The sequence below is a fragment of the Macaca mulatta genome, chromosome 12 (genome assembly GCF_049350105.2).
Source record: "Macaca mulatta isolate MMU2019108-1 chromosome 12, T2T-MMU8v2.0, whole genome shotgun sequence".
In the NCBI taxonomy this organism is placed as follows: Eukaryota; Metazoa; Chordata; class Mammalia; order Primates; family Cercopithecidae; genus Macaca; species Macaca mulatta.
Genome location: NC_133417.1, coordinates 63,467,348 through 63,481,553, shown reverse-complemented (window position 1 = coordinate 63,481,553; position 14,206 = coordinate 63,467,348). Strand labels below are relative to the sequence as shown.

The 14,206-nt window shown below is 35.7% G+C and overlaps 1 protein-coding gene across 31 annotated transcripts in view; it reads right to left on the bottom strand.

Moving 5' to 3' along the window:
* Window positions 1-14,206, bottom strand: part of PKP4 (plakophilin 4) — a 229,254-nt gene that overhangs the window by 64,892 nt on the left and 150,156 nt on the right.

Sequence of the window (14,206 nt, the reverse complement as noted above, 5' to 3'; positions counted from 1 at the left end):
AATGTATATCTAAAGACAGAGAAATTGAACAAGCTTCAAGGTAGAATGAAATTTCCATTTGTGCCAAAGACTGCAAAATTATTGGAATCATGGGCCTTCTTGTCTATTACATTTCATTTGAGTGCTCTAATATTTAAAAATATATAATTAGAAAAAGTGTTATGGTGCATCTATAAAAAATACTAGTGGGTAAGGGACAATAACACTGTAGGGCTACGAAAATCTGGTATATCATCCACCTCATTAAGCTCATGGTAAAAGATGGAATACAAAGTGAGATATTTTATCTTTTTTATAATGTACATCCCCAAATATACAGAGTGTGTATGAAGATATGCTTAGTAAAAGAGTCTAAGGCCTCTCTAATGAACCTGAAATTATTAAAATGGTTCTGCTTTGTTAATCTATGTCTTGCTGTATGAAAGGAGGAAGGTCTGTAGTGTGTGTAAAATCACCATGGAAACAGGAACTGAGAGATCAGTAAGGAGATTTTTAGTATAGACAACCCTGTGACTAGTCTTTCATAGTCCAGCACACTGGAACCTCATGATAGGTTCTCCTTGCTTGAGTCTGTTCTGAGTTGCTGTGGTATTTAGGGGTTTGCCCTTACATAAAGAATGTGTAGTGTGAGTTCCGGCAGGACTCTTGGGACGGCAATAGCACCCGATGTTAAGGCAGATGATACTCTCCTTGATGGTTTCTTCCAACTCTCTGGCCTGTGAGCTGAGGTTAGGCTGTCATACGCAGAGGGGCAACATTTTGTGGAAAAAAAGAGTAGAAAATGCTGTGTTACATGGACTCAACTTCCTGTCTGGTTACGGGGCTCTCCTTTCCTGTAGGATCACAGGCTTACAAGGGAGTCTACTTTCCACAGAGGTGCAGAAATCGTCCAGTGCCTCCTATGGCAAAAAAGTAAAGCCAAATTCTGGAAGAGAACATGGGTGGTGGCACCAAAAAGATTTCTCCTCTTTATACCTTCTGTGACATACAAGATTTATTTCTATAGCAGGCAAGCTTATCATCAGAGGGAATAAGGCCACTGGGAAACCCTGTTTCAGAGTGAGAAACGTTGTTTCAGGGTGATGGAAACATGAAGCACCAATAGTATTCCTTCCTCCACAGGAGAAAATACAAGTTGACAGATATTTTAAGAATATTACACATACTTGGAGTTTGTTGACTCAAATATAACTATATACATAAGATATCATTTAAAAGTTGGATTTTAGTGGAAGTAAAGACATAAGGCAGAAAGACCATGTTTCTTGAAACTATTTCTGGTCTGGTTCTTAAGTATTTCTAGATTCTTGGGTCTTGTGCATATTTATATTATCTTTTCAATATTAATAAGGCAATGGCTCTAAAAATTTTACCCGTCTAAAAAGTGTTGCATAAAAGGTCTTGGAAAATGGAAACCATTAATGAAGTATCTTCTACTTCACTTTAAACTCTGCTTTAAGCATCAACTAGTCTGCCTTGAAATTCACTGTAAAGCTTGACTGCCTGGATTCAAATCTATAGTATAAGCAAATTTTGTGAATGCATAAACTGGTATCATAGTGATTTCCACAATGCCTAAACTAAAAGAGATCTCCTGGTCATATATAAATTCTGTCCAAGAATATAAAACCATTAAAAATAAATTTTACAAAAAATAAACTGAAGAGAAATTTCTACTAACAGTCATATAAAAATGAATGTTAAGTATTTTCAGTCTGGATACTAATTAAAATACAGATGTCACACCTACTATAAAAATTTATACTTTACACCTATAAAAAGAAAACAAGAAAAACAACAAGGAATTAAGAATTATAAATACAAAATGAAATGAACAAGACATAACTTGCCCAATACTGAGTTTAACGGGCTTCATAAATGGCTGAGGGGGTCTCGCTTCCTATCAAGGAAAGCTGAAGAAGGGATAAGTAAGGGATCTGTTGTAATGTAAAAAGTCAGCTTATGGAAAATACAACTAAGTGCTCAAAAATCACCCTACAATATTTTTCAAAGACACTTTTTATTCTCTTTGGGAAAAAAAAAGTTACCAAATATAGAAATGGGAATATCTGTCAGTGGGAGATACAAAGTAAGATTCCTTTTGTTAAAAACCAAAAAAGCCTTCTTAAACACACAAACCTATAAAGGATGATATTCACTATCAAAAAGAAAGAAACGATTCTTTTGAAATAAGATCTTCTATATTTTTCCACTAGTTATCTTTTTTTTTTCTTTGGTAAAATATACTAAGATAAAGCCACATGCAGACTAACTTTGTCATAAGAATGAAACGTGAAATTATAGAGGGTGACTTTCAGATGTGTCCCAAAGCAACAGTTATAAATTGAGGAACGAAGGCTCTGTGTTTTGAGGAGGTAGTAATAGAAAAAGAAGGGTTTTCAGACTTGACAATTTCTATTTTATTTTAGATAGTTAGTAGCACATTTCTTCACATATCACTAAAAGCACGAGGCAGTTTAAATATTTGGCATGTTTATATCAAACATGAAATATTAAAGGCTAAAACTGGATACTTGATTTTCATATAATGTGCTTTTGGGGATCTGTTCATATATTATGTGTAAGTTTGCTAAGGCAAAATCTAATACTCTTATTTGGTGGTGGCCCATGACAAACATATTGAGACATCTATGGTTCTAAACTTGAAAGGCTGATCTTCTGTATAATATAGGTAATTTGTTCAATAAAAATTCATTTCACAAAATCCCAAATATGTGGAAACTACAAATTAAATAATATGCACTGGCTGGGAAACTCATGCATCCATTTCATAGTTGGCTTCTTCATACCATTTATGTCAGGGCTGACCTTCAGAATATGGTCAAAATTTTGCTGGCTTTACCATGTCACTCCAGCACACCATTTTTAACCTCATATTTCAAAACTTTTGTTTAAAGCATTTGTATTTAATTTTTTAAAGTTTTAAACATATATAAAGGTAGAAAGAAAAAGTATAATGTATTCCAGGTTTAACAGTTATCAGCATTATGCATACTTTTTTTCCATTATCTTTTTCCTTTGTTATATAATTTCAAAACAAATCTCTCACATTGGATCATTTCAACGCTAAAAATTTCCGTTTGTATCTCTAAAAAATAAGGACTTCATAAAACCATAATTATTCCATAATGCCATATAGTGAGTTCAAATTCAAAGTTTTCAGATGTCTTGGAATGTGTTTCTTCAGTTGGCTTGTACTACTCAGGCTGAAATAAGGTTTACTGATTGCATTTGAGTACAATTGTTATTTAAGTCCCTCAATTTAGAAAGGGGCACCCATTCCTTCATTTTCATGTTTTTGATGCACTGAGGAAACTGCAGCAATACACTTTTAAGTTGTTCCACATCCTGAATTTGTCTGATGGTTTTCTCATGTAACTTACTTATTCCTCTAAATACACTATTTCTTTAAGCAGAAGGTTATAGCTAAAAGCTTTCAGGTCAAGCCTTTGTGGGTAGCATACTTTATGAATGGTGCCATGTACATGACACCTTTCATATCACAACTTTCAGGGTTGCTAAGATCTATCAGGCAATGCAGGTAGTGGCAACTTAATCCTTCTGTCAAGTTTACCACCAACCTGTCTCCTAATGCAATGGTTCTCAACCTTGGTTGCAAAATGCAATCACCTGCATTGAAAATTGGGTGGAATTTTAACACTACTGCTGTCCAAGTCCCACACTCAGATATTCCAATTCAATCAGTCTAAGCTGTATTCTGAATACCGGAATTTTTAAAAACTCCCAGGGTGATTCTAATGCACAGCTAGGGTTGGGAACTTAAGAGGTTTCCGCATCCATTGACAATTTTTGCTTGACTTATTTCATGAGGGCTTGCAAACTGGTGATTTTTCTAATTTTATTATTCTTTCTACATTTATCAGCAGGAATTCTTTTGGAATATTTTACATAATAGCTAGAATTATTTAGTTATCCTGAAATATGAACAGGACAGGTAGGATAAATGTTTAATTCTTCTTTTTAATGACTTGGTTTTAGAATAAAGCAGTGGTTCTCAAACTGTGCACACTGGAGTCACCTGGGGACTCGTTAAACCCCACTGACGCCTGGTTCCCAGCTCAGACTTTTGAACTGAATTGTGTTGGGGTGATGCTTGGGCATCAAGATTTTAGTAGCTCCACAGGTGACTCTACAGTGCAGCAGTGTGTAGGAACCTCAGGAGTGAGTTGTTGGCACTCACAATTATATCTAACGGTGATTTTTTAAACGTTTGTTTTTGCTTGATTTGGTAGTGGTTGTTGCATTTTTCGTGATAGAAAAATGTATCTGATCATTTTGAGCCAGCTACGAAGACAGAAGAAAGCCAAATTGACAGGAAACTTAGAATTTTACTAAATTCTAAGGTCATGCTGATCTCCAATCTCCATGAGAACGAGTTAATTAACATGATGGTCAGGGGTATGCTCAAGTTTCCATGGAGTGTTATGATTTAATGAATAGTTAATAATGATATTTAAAAATTATCTTACTTCGTTCAATCTGTTCCTAAGTTTTATGATATAGAGAAATTTGAAACAAATGTTTTTGTTAAAGCCTAGTAACTTATTAAAATTTTAAGTATTCATGAAGATTTACATTCCTGTACTCTGGTAACATAGTAAGTGCAGCTAGGACTACCAGGTGCTATCAGCAGGAGCATAAATTCTTAAGCTTTCTGGTGGGCAAATTGACAATATTTGCCAAAATTAAAATGTAAACACCCTTGTCCAGGAAGTTTCAGTTACAGAAATCCTATCAGAGACACTCATATGTGTGCAGAAAGAATCTTTGCCATTGTCGGACAAAGTAGAAAACTGGAAAAAACAAAATGTTCACTGATAAGAAACTGGTTATATAAATTTTCAAACGATGGATACTATTTAGCCATTAAAAAGAAATAGGGCTTTATATACTGACATAGAAACACATCCATTATTTTGTAATGTTAGGGGAAAAACTTAAAGGTCACAGAACAACATAGAGTGTATCTTTATTTGTGTTAAACCAAAACAAACAACTCCAATGTGTGTGGATACTTCGACATACATACAAACACAGGTAACAGTCTGGGCTGTTTCATTATTCCAGACTTTTTCCTATACGTTGTGTCTGTGTATAGTTAGTTGTGTAGGTGTGGTGGTCATGGTATGGGAACATGTTGGAATGAAGGAAATTTCTACCTTTTATTCAGATTCTTCTAGACTTCTTTTTTTTTTTTTTTAAAAGAATCATATCTTATTTTCATCTTAAAACAGTAAGTTAAGAAGAGCTTTTACAGTGGCAATCAGGAAGCTATCGCACTGCAGTTGGAAAGAAGGCAGTCATGACTGTGTGGCTAAAATGGACGTGCAAAAAATAAGGGAGAGAAACTCGTACTCTACAGCTGATTTTAAGCGAAATTCTTATCATCCTTGTATTTAGAAGAGAAACAGGAAGAAATATATGATAAAGTTTTGTCATTTGTAAAGTTTATGGCTACAATAAATGATGGCGTCCAAAATCCTCAATAGTCCTTTATACATGACTGCTGACCTAATATTCTGTTTATGAACATGTACAATACAATACTCACTTCCTACTGTATCTCCTTTATAAATTCAATACATTTCTACTGAGGCATAAAGTGTTTCCATTTAAGTCAACTTCTTATCTCATGATGTGCTGATGAATTTTTGTGTTGTAAATTACTTGTACCAGATAGAGGAAAAAGAAAAGATAAATTGACTTAGGTCTACTTTCTCTTTTGTCATTTATTTTCAGTATTGATGGTTTTTTCTTTCTTTTTTTTAAAGCTCATCCCAGTGGAAGAAACTTGTATCCATACATTTTAGAAACAAAATTTAAATACACAAACAAAATGCACAGCCTAGCTCCTACAGTCTTAAATTTAGTAGTAAACATTAACTAATGCCAGTATTCCACACAGTAATGATTTAAATCAATAGTATGTTAAAATCATACCACTTCAATACATGTTACACAATAAATGATGTAGCACTGTGAAGTTATGGAATCAGTTTTAAACTTCCTATTTTACTATGGTCTTTTTTCTTCCCTTCCGTATATACTGTCTAACATCAACACTCCTAACTGCCTAGAATTGTTACTATTTTCTCTACTGTTCATCCAAATCTATTAACCCCTTAGTGCCTTCTGAGTCAACCAGAAAATTTCTCTCACTTGTTTTGGTAGAGATTCCAATCTTTTTTGGCCTCTAATTTCTTATCCATGAGTACCAATTCTTTATCACCTACATAACATCCACCGATTTCTTGAACACTTTCTTTTTCTAGGAACACAGCAGTGTTAAAAAGAAAAAGCTTGGCTGACTGGCTGGTGGGGACAGAGCAGCACATTCCAGCTCTGTAAGATGGGCTGCTCCTGGTCTAATGTGCTAGGAAGAGCTGGGGCAGAGGGAGGCTGAATTCTGAGGCCGATTCTCCTCCCCTGCATTTTATACAGATCTACTCAAGTTGGCAACCACCTAAACTCTAGTAATTTTTTTTTCTTGCAAACAGAAAAACTATGATATTGTGACTTGTAGCAAAATTCATTTCACGGAATGAGACTGGGGGACCTAAGTAACAACCAATGACTGCTTTGACCAAAAATTTCAATCCATGGCTTCAATCTATGGATTCTTTCTGATGGGTAGCATATACTGCGTGTAGCTATTTTTATTACTGAGTTGGTGTTTTTCTTAAAAAAGAGGTACATTCAAAGGATTTAAAGAAAAAGATTCTGTATAGTATTCTCCCTCATGAAGAATTATGATTATATATGCATTCTCACTTTCGTCACCCTTTACCTATTATTCTAGTATATATTTTCTGTGATTTTTATGTTTATTTTTTATTGTATTATATATGTTCTGACAAGTTACCTCAAATTTTGACGGCACACATAGATTGTATATTTAGAGATGTGAAGAAGTGAACAATGGAAAAACAGACACACTAATATTATGGAAACAGAAGGGAACACTAACATAACATTCTCTCGGAATGTTTTAGCAGAATATACAAGGTTATAAGACATGCAAGAAAAGACAAAGCTGAAACATAAACTGCTCCTCATAAAAAAACACAAAAGATGTGCATTTATATTTTTAGAATGCAAATATGTAACACTGGTAAGCTAGAGGTACAGAATAATGAAGAGAAAGGGCAAAAGTCAAGATAATCATAAAGCATAAATGCTCCAAAACAACTTTATTACTTCTAGGGAAGAAGGTTAAAGACCTGAGAAAATAAAAATGTCTGGCAGAATGGGCAGCTCTTCTTCATTCTTTGGGCAGTATCTCTCTCCACTCCCATACTTCAGAAACTTGGGCTTTCTGTTTTCAAACGTCCTACCCCCCTTAACTTCCGCCCCCCTCCCCCAGTAATAAACACACAAACAAGCAAGCTAGAGTCTCCTCAATCAAATGAAATGAAAGTGAAATGAAAATCTTTTCTGCCTAGGGCATCCTAAGCTCTTCCTTAGAAAATGGTGCTGCAGTAGGTTAGCTATTGAAAATCCAATTCAGCAGCTGGTTCCAGTTTACCACATTTCAACAGAATGTAACATCCTGAAAACATCTGAGTAGGCAGGGATCGCTCCTAAGCAGTGATCAAACCCTTGCATCTCTAACAATACACCTATTGCTGAAAGGCTTTTAAAGAGCTAAGCTTTTCAAGTCAATTTGTAAAACTTAAGAGAAAAGGTAGAGAAAGTGTCCGCAAGTAAACATGCAAAGTATAAAAATAAATGAGGACAAATGAGGACTTTCTATTTCACTATTGTGAAATGTTGTATAGGAAACCAGAAAACGAATAAAGATTTGCTTTTGTCAAGACCCAGCCAAAGACTAAGTGGACTGAAGGTCTTTTAAATATTTTTCACATTTAAGCCACTCCTCATTTATGCTGAGTAGGGCTGCCTAATTCTAAAATAGATGATTTTCATACTATGTTCAGTATCTTTGCGGCCAAAGCAGCAAAGAAAAAAAAAAGTGTCAAAATTTATAGAAAAAGCAGCAGCGACACTGCTGTTTTATCCCAATTATTAATATATACTCAAAGTTATAAAGATCATCTATAGTTACTAGAAAAGGAAATATGGGCCAGTGCAGTGGCTCATGCCTGTAATCCCAGCACTTTGGGAGGCAGAGTTGGTGGATCACCTGAGGTTAGGAGTTCAAGACCAGCCTGGCCAATATGGCAAAACCCCATCTCCAATTAAAAAAAAGAAATACAAAAATTAGCCGAGTGTGGTGGTGCACACTTGTAATTCCAGCTACTCGGGAGGCAGAGACAGAAGAATCTATTGAACCCAGGAGGTGGCGGTTGCAGTGGTGCCACTGAACTTCGGCTTTGGCAACAGAGCAAGACTCCTTCTCAAAAAAAAAAAAGAAAGGAAATATGAACAAAATAAGATTTTACTCTTTTATTCATAAATTTTCAATTTTCTCCTCTTCTAACTATAGCTTATTGCCATGGTTACAATTTAAATGTCATAAATATAGCTGAAAAGTGGGTAAACTTAAGAAAAACCACAACATTATACAATTAAAATATGAGAAAGTAAATACCAGTTGTGATTGCCATGTTTAGAAGTTAATACTCTTCCTCCTTCCCATCAAAGGAAAAAAACATAAGTAAATGTAACTACTAGGCTTGAATATGAGTTTTAGTAAAGAGTGTGCTCTGAGAAAAATAAGGAACTATGCAGTTATTAAGTGTGAATTATGGACACACCTGTGGCGAAGGGAGATGAGCCACTGAGTTAGTATCTGCCTAACACTAAAGTACTTGAGTACTTGAGGAGCTATTTGGACAACACTTAATTATTATGTATTCAATTTAAATCATTTAATACATTCGCTTGTGTATTATATATATTTTTATATTTAACAGCTGATTGATTGCTCAGCCTACTAGAAAAGTAAAAAAAAGATTTGAAAACTTTAATGTAAAGGAAAATACTAAGCACATAATAGTATATATGGTTTTCTCTTAATTTTTTAATTTTAAATTTTTGTGGGTACAGTGAGGGTATATATGTTTATAAGGTATATTAAGTGTTTTGATACAGGCATGCAATGCATAATAATCACATCATGGAGAATAGTGTATCTATCCCCTTAAGCATTTATCCTTTGCGTTATAAACAATCTAATTATAGTTATTTTGAAATGTACAATTAAATTATTGATTATAGTCACCCCGTTGTGCTATCAAGTAGTAGGTCTTACTGGTTTTTTCTATTTTTTTGTACTCATATTTGTTACTTGGCCATGATAAAAATCCTGAAGATTGTAGTCAAATGACTTAAGCAATGGGGAAGGAGTAGAAAGGATGCCAAGGCCCTAGCTATTTCATCCACTATAATGTGTCTTCATAATCTAAATTCATTCTCTCTAGGCTGTAAATCAACACATGATTATATGCAGGGTCTGCTGGGCTTTTGGTAATTAAAAATCTACAAACGCCCTCTCCAGCTCAGTTCAGCCAGTGTACAGACTGGTGAGGGTTAGGAGAAAAATTGCATGGGGAAATCAGGGTATTTCTCTGGCTCTATTTTAAACAACATTTCTGGCAGGGGTGGCATCTCCTTCCTGGTTCCAACTAATGCTGGAAATCTCCCGATCCGAAGCCCCTACGACTGCTCCAGCTCTAGGATTCTGACAAAACCACCTACCTACCCCTTTGCCTTTGTAGTCCTAGGGATGATAGCAGCTTCCTGGCATCATTATCTCTTGGGGGCTTCATCATCCTGTTTAATCACTCAAATCTTCCAACCCACACTTTCATAACTGTACATTTTCTGTATCAAATTCCATATGTTGAACTACCTGGCATGGGTTCTGTTTTCCCAACTGAACCGTGGCTAATAAATACACCTATTATCTCTGGGTTACAAAGAACTCTTATCCATCAAACACTAATTCCCCAATAGAAAAGGGCAATCTATATTGTACTTCTATATTCTCCAGATAATTAGAAATACAAATGATGACACTAATGTGGCAATATGAGAAGATCAATCCCATACACCTGGAGGGAGGGAAAATTAATACAATCTTTCAGGAAAGCAACTTGATTACATATAGCAAAAGCATTAAAATATTCACGTACTTTAAATAAATTTCTTCCTGAAATTCTAGCCTAAGGCAAATCAAAGGTGACGATATAATTTTATATACAGGGATGGTTACCACACTGTTATTTAAAATAGTAAAAAATAAGAAAAAACCTGAATGTCCGATACTAGAGATATGGGTAAATATGGTATATACGATTTTCCCTTATAGAATTCCCCTATCCCCCAACTGTAAGTGAATATAGTTATACATCTCCACTATAGTTCACCTTCATTAAACCTGAAGTTCTTCAGAGGGCAAGGATGTTTGCTTTAAACATTGACAATTACGTGCTAGACAAGTGTTTGTCTCAATAAATATTTCAGAAATAATTATGTAGTCTTAAAGATGAATTTGAAGAATTTTCACTGAAAAGGTAAAAAAAACTGCATGTAACACAGAAATGTACAGAAAGGCTAAGTGATGAGTTTGATTATAAGTAATTTTATCCACTTTTTGTACTTTTTAAATATTTTCCAAATATCTTTTGATGAGTATATATTACACTTAGAACCAGGAGAAAAATTATGTTTACAAAGTGAAAAAGAAAGCAGAGATGAAAGCAGTTGGTAAAGTTAAAATACAACAAGCTCTATATTATTCACCACTGCTTGAATAACTAAAACTAAAAATTAACCTCCTCTACCCCCAAAAAAGGAGTATCTGCTGTCAGGGAAATTTAATTCAAAACCACAATGAGATATTACTTCACACCCACTAGGACAGCTATAATCAAAAAGATAATAACAAGTGTTTGAGAGGATGTGGAGAAGTCAGAACTGTTATTTTATTTTTGAGATGGAGTCTCGCTCTGTTGCCCAGGCTGGAGTGCAGTGGCGCTATCTCTGCTCACTGCAAGCTCCGCCTCCCGGGTTCACGCCATTCTCCTGCAGAACTGTTATTTTTAACTGGTGGAAATGTTAAATGGTACAGCCACTCTGGGAAATAATCTGGTAGTTGCTTAACAGGTTAAACACAGAGTTACCATGTGACCTAGCAATTCCACTAACAGGTTTATACTTAAGAGAATTGAAAACATATATTCAAAAATTTTATGTAAATGGTAATAAAAGCATTATTCATAACAGCCAAAAGTAGGAAGACCTAAATGTCCACCAACTGATGAATCAATAAATGAAATATTATTCAGCCAGAAAAAGGAATAAACTACTGTCACATGCTACGATAAGGATGAACCTTGAAAAAATCATGCCAAGTGAAAGGAACCAGCCACAAGGACCACATGTATGATTCTATTCAACTGAAATGTCTAGAATAGGCAAATCCATAAAGAAAGAAAGTATAATAGAGTAGTGGTTGCCTAAGACTGGTAAGTTTGGGGGTAAAATGGGTGACTGCTAACTGGCACACTGGTTTCTTTTAGGGGTGATGAAAATGTTCTAAAATTGATTGTGGTGATAGACGCACAACTCAGAATATATTAAAAAACACTTAAGAGTATTCTATAAGTGGGTAAACTATATAGTATGAATTACCTCTCAATAAAGCTATTATAATAAAGAAATTTGTATATTATACATTAAGAAAAGGCTGTTAAGAGAAACAAAAAGAATTAAGTTCAAATGCATGTGTGCCAAATTTGCCATAAAAAAGACAAACCTGCAATACTGTACTAACGTCCTGCTAGGCTATAAAGGTTTTAAGGCATTGCGAGTCAAGTTATGAATCAAAAATAGTTCTTGTCATTTTTGAAAACATAACTTCCTTGTGTATCTATTTTTTCAAAATACAGATTTTGTTACTAAATGAAAATATTCATCTCATTTACTCATTAGGTATGTGTGTGTGTGTGTGTGTGTGTGTGTGTATATATATATATATATATTTTTTTTTTTTTTTTTTTTTTTTTTGAGACGGAGTCTTGCTCTGTCGCCCAGGCTGGAGTGCAGTGGCGCAATCTTGGCTCACTGCAAGCTCCACCTCCCGGGTTCATGCCATTCTCCTGCCTCAGCCTCCCGAGTAGCTGGGACTACAGGCACCCACCACCGCACCTGGCTAATTTTTTGTATTTTTAGTAGAGATGGGGCATTAGGTATATTTTTAATACCTTCTAAAGGTTGGGCATTTTCTAGGGATGAAGTAGGAGAGAAAAAAGAGACACTTTTCAAGGGCTTAGAATTTGGTTGTGAAGCTAATATATGCACACTAAATATTCCTAGGACAGTGTAAAGAAGCATTTACTATTCATTCATGTATACAGTAGTCATTCGCTCAGGTGGTGAATTATCTAGGGTCTACCATCCACAAGGCCCTTGGAATGCTTTGTTGAACAGAGCAGACACGGCTCCGGCTCTCAGTAACCACCTTAAATGCTGTGACAAAGTGGGGGAAATAACACCATATCTCAACTGACTCCCTTTGTCCGCCCTGGTCAGATTTCAGATCACTCTCTCATTACCTCCCAAGAATAAAAAGCAGCAGCTTTCTCCTGGCATAGGCTGCTCTCCTAGGTTTCAGGCACGCTTTCTCTAACTCAGTTGTCCTTTATCCATAGCACTCTGGCCCACATGTCTGAACCACATAATAAAGTATTAATATGCATGGACCTATTGGTTTAACAGAAGTGTTTTCTTCACATTTGAATAAGGGCTTTCTCTAGTAATCACATTTCTAAATGCTTATTGAGTGGTGTCACTTGCTGCCCTTTCATCATCTCAAATCCAACACATCTCACACTGTGGTCCAGAGCACTCCCACTAAAACTGGCTCTCCATTTTGACACTCCTAATTGTTTTAACTGTACCATCCTCCCAAACACAAAACCTCACAGTTATTGCGTACCCACCTCACCATCACACCAGCCTCTAAATCCCTATGAATCGCCTAGATGATCTCACACACCAAATTCTGCAATAAGCTTTCAATTGGTCTATCTTGTCACTAATTTTTCCTCCCACCAGTTCACAGCTCTGCTGTTTCTTCTGAGAAATGTTTAAATAATATGACATTTTGCCTCAAGGATTTTTAGTGTCTCCCCACAGAGAGAGTATCAAGTCCCTGGAACTTACAGATCTCTGTAATTTCAGCCAGTTCAGCCCTCTGCCTTTGCACATCTTACCACCTCCCAAACCAGTTTTACATGTTCCCTTCCCCTGACACTTGTGTTGTCTCTTCTCTTGCCCAGTGACAATGCCCTCTCCAGAGTGGTCCATCAAGCCCAAGGCTGCAAGACCATCTCCTCTGCCATCTCAGATGTGGCTTGTCCACTTACATCAATATTTCCCACATAATACTTACTTGGCAGTCAACCACATATTATTTCAAGGTGTGTCTTGCCTTGTATTAAACTGTTGTTTAGAAGTCTTACTGTTAGGTAGCTTTTCACATGTTTCTGCCTCATTAACAGTTTGAGTTAACACCTTTTTTGGGGGGGAAATAACTTCTTTGTATGACAGCCAAGTGTCTTGTATGCACTATAAGGAACACCAGAATCCTGGCACCAGGTTTAGATAAACTCAGATACTGGGCATTTGGTTATCTAAGTCTTCCTCAATTCAAGTCTTGTTTGAAAAGGGCCAAAGTATTTGCATATCAATGCCTATTCCAGCATTACAACATTGTTCACATTACTATTTACAACGTAAGCTCCATGGGGGAAGGGGACAGGGACAAGTGTGTGTTATGCCCATCACTGCCCAGCAATGTGCACAGCATCCGGTACATGACGTGAATGCTCAATAAACATTTACTGAGTGAAGGCTGGGTATGAAGACATCAATGATTTGTGTAAGTGGCAGACAGTCTCCTTAATGTAATTCATCCTTTCTATGTGGTGAATTTAGGTTAAAAAGAAAAGATAGACTACATGAAAAGCTACCACACTATTAGAAACATGCGGACACATTAAAAAAATGAAAACTTCAAGCATCTTTTCTCTGAGTATGATAAACACAGTGAAAGACCCAACTTGTATAATTAGCAGCTTTCTCCATTATATAATAACTTTTTTTGAGGTCAGCCCTGTGTTTTCTTATGATGGAAAAGGAAATTTTCAGATATGGGGTTGATATTAAAAATACTGCTGTTCAATGCTTTTTCATT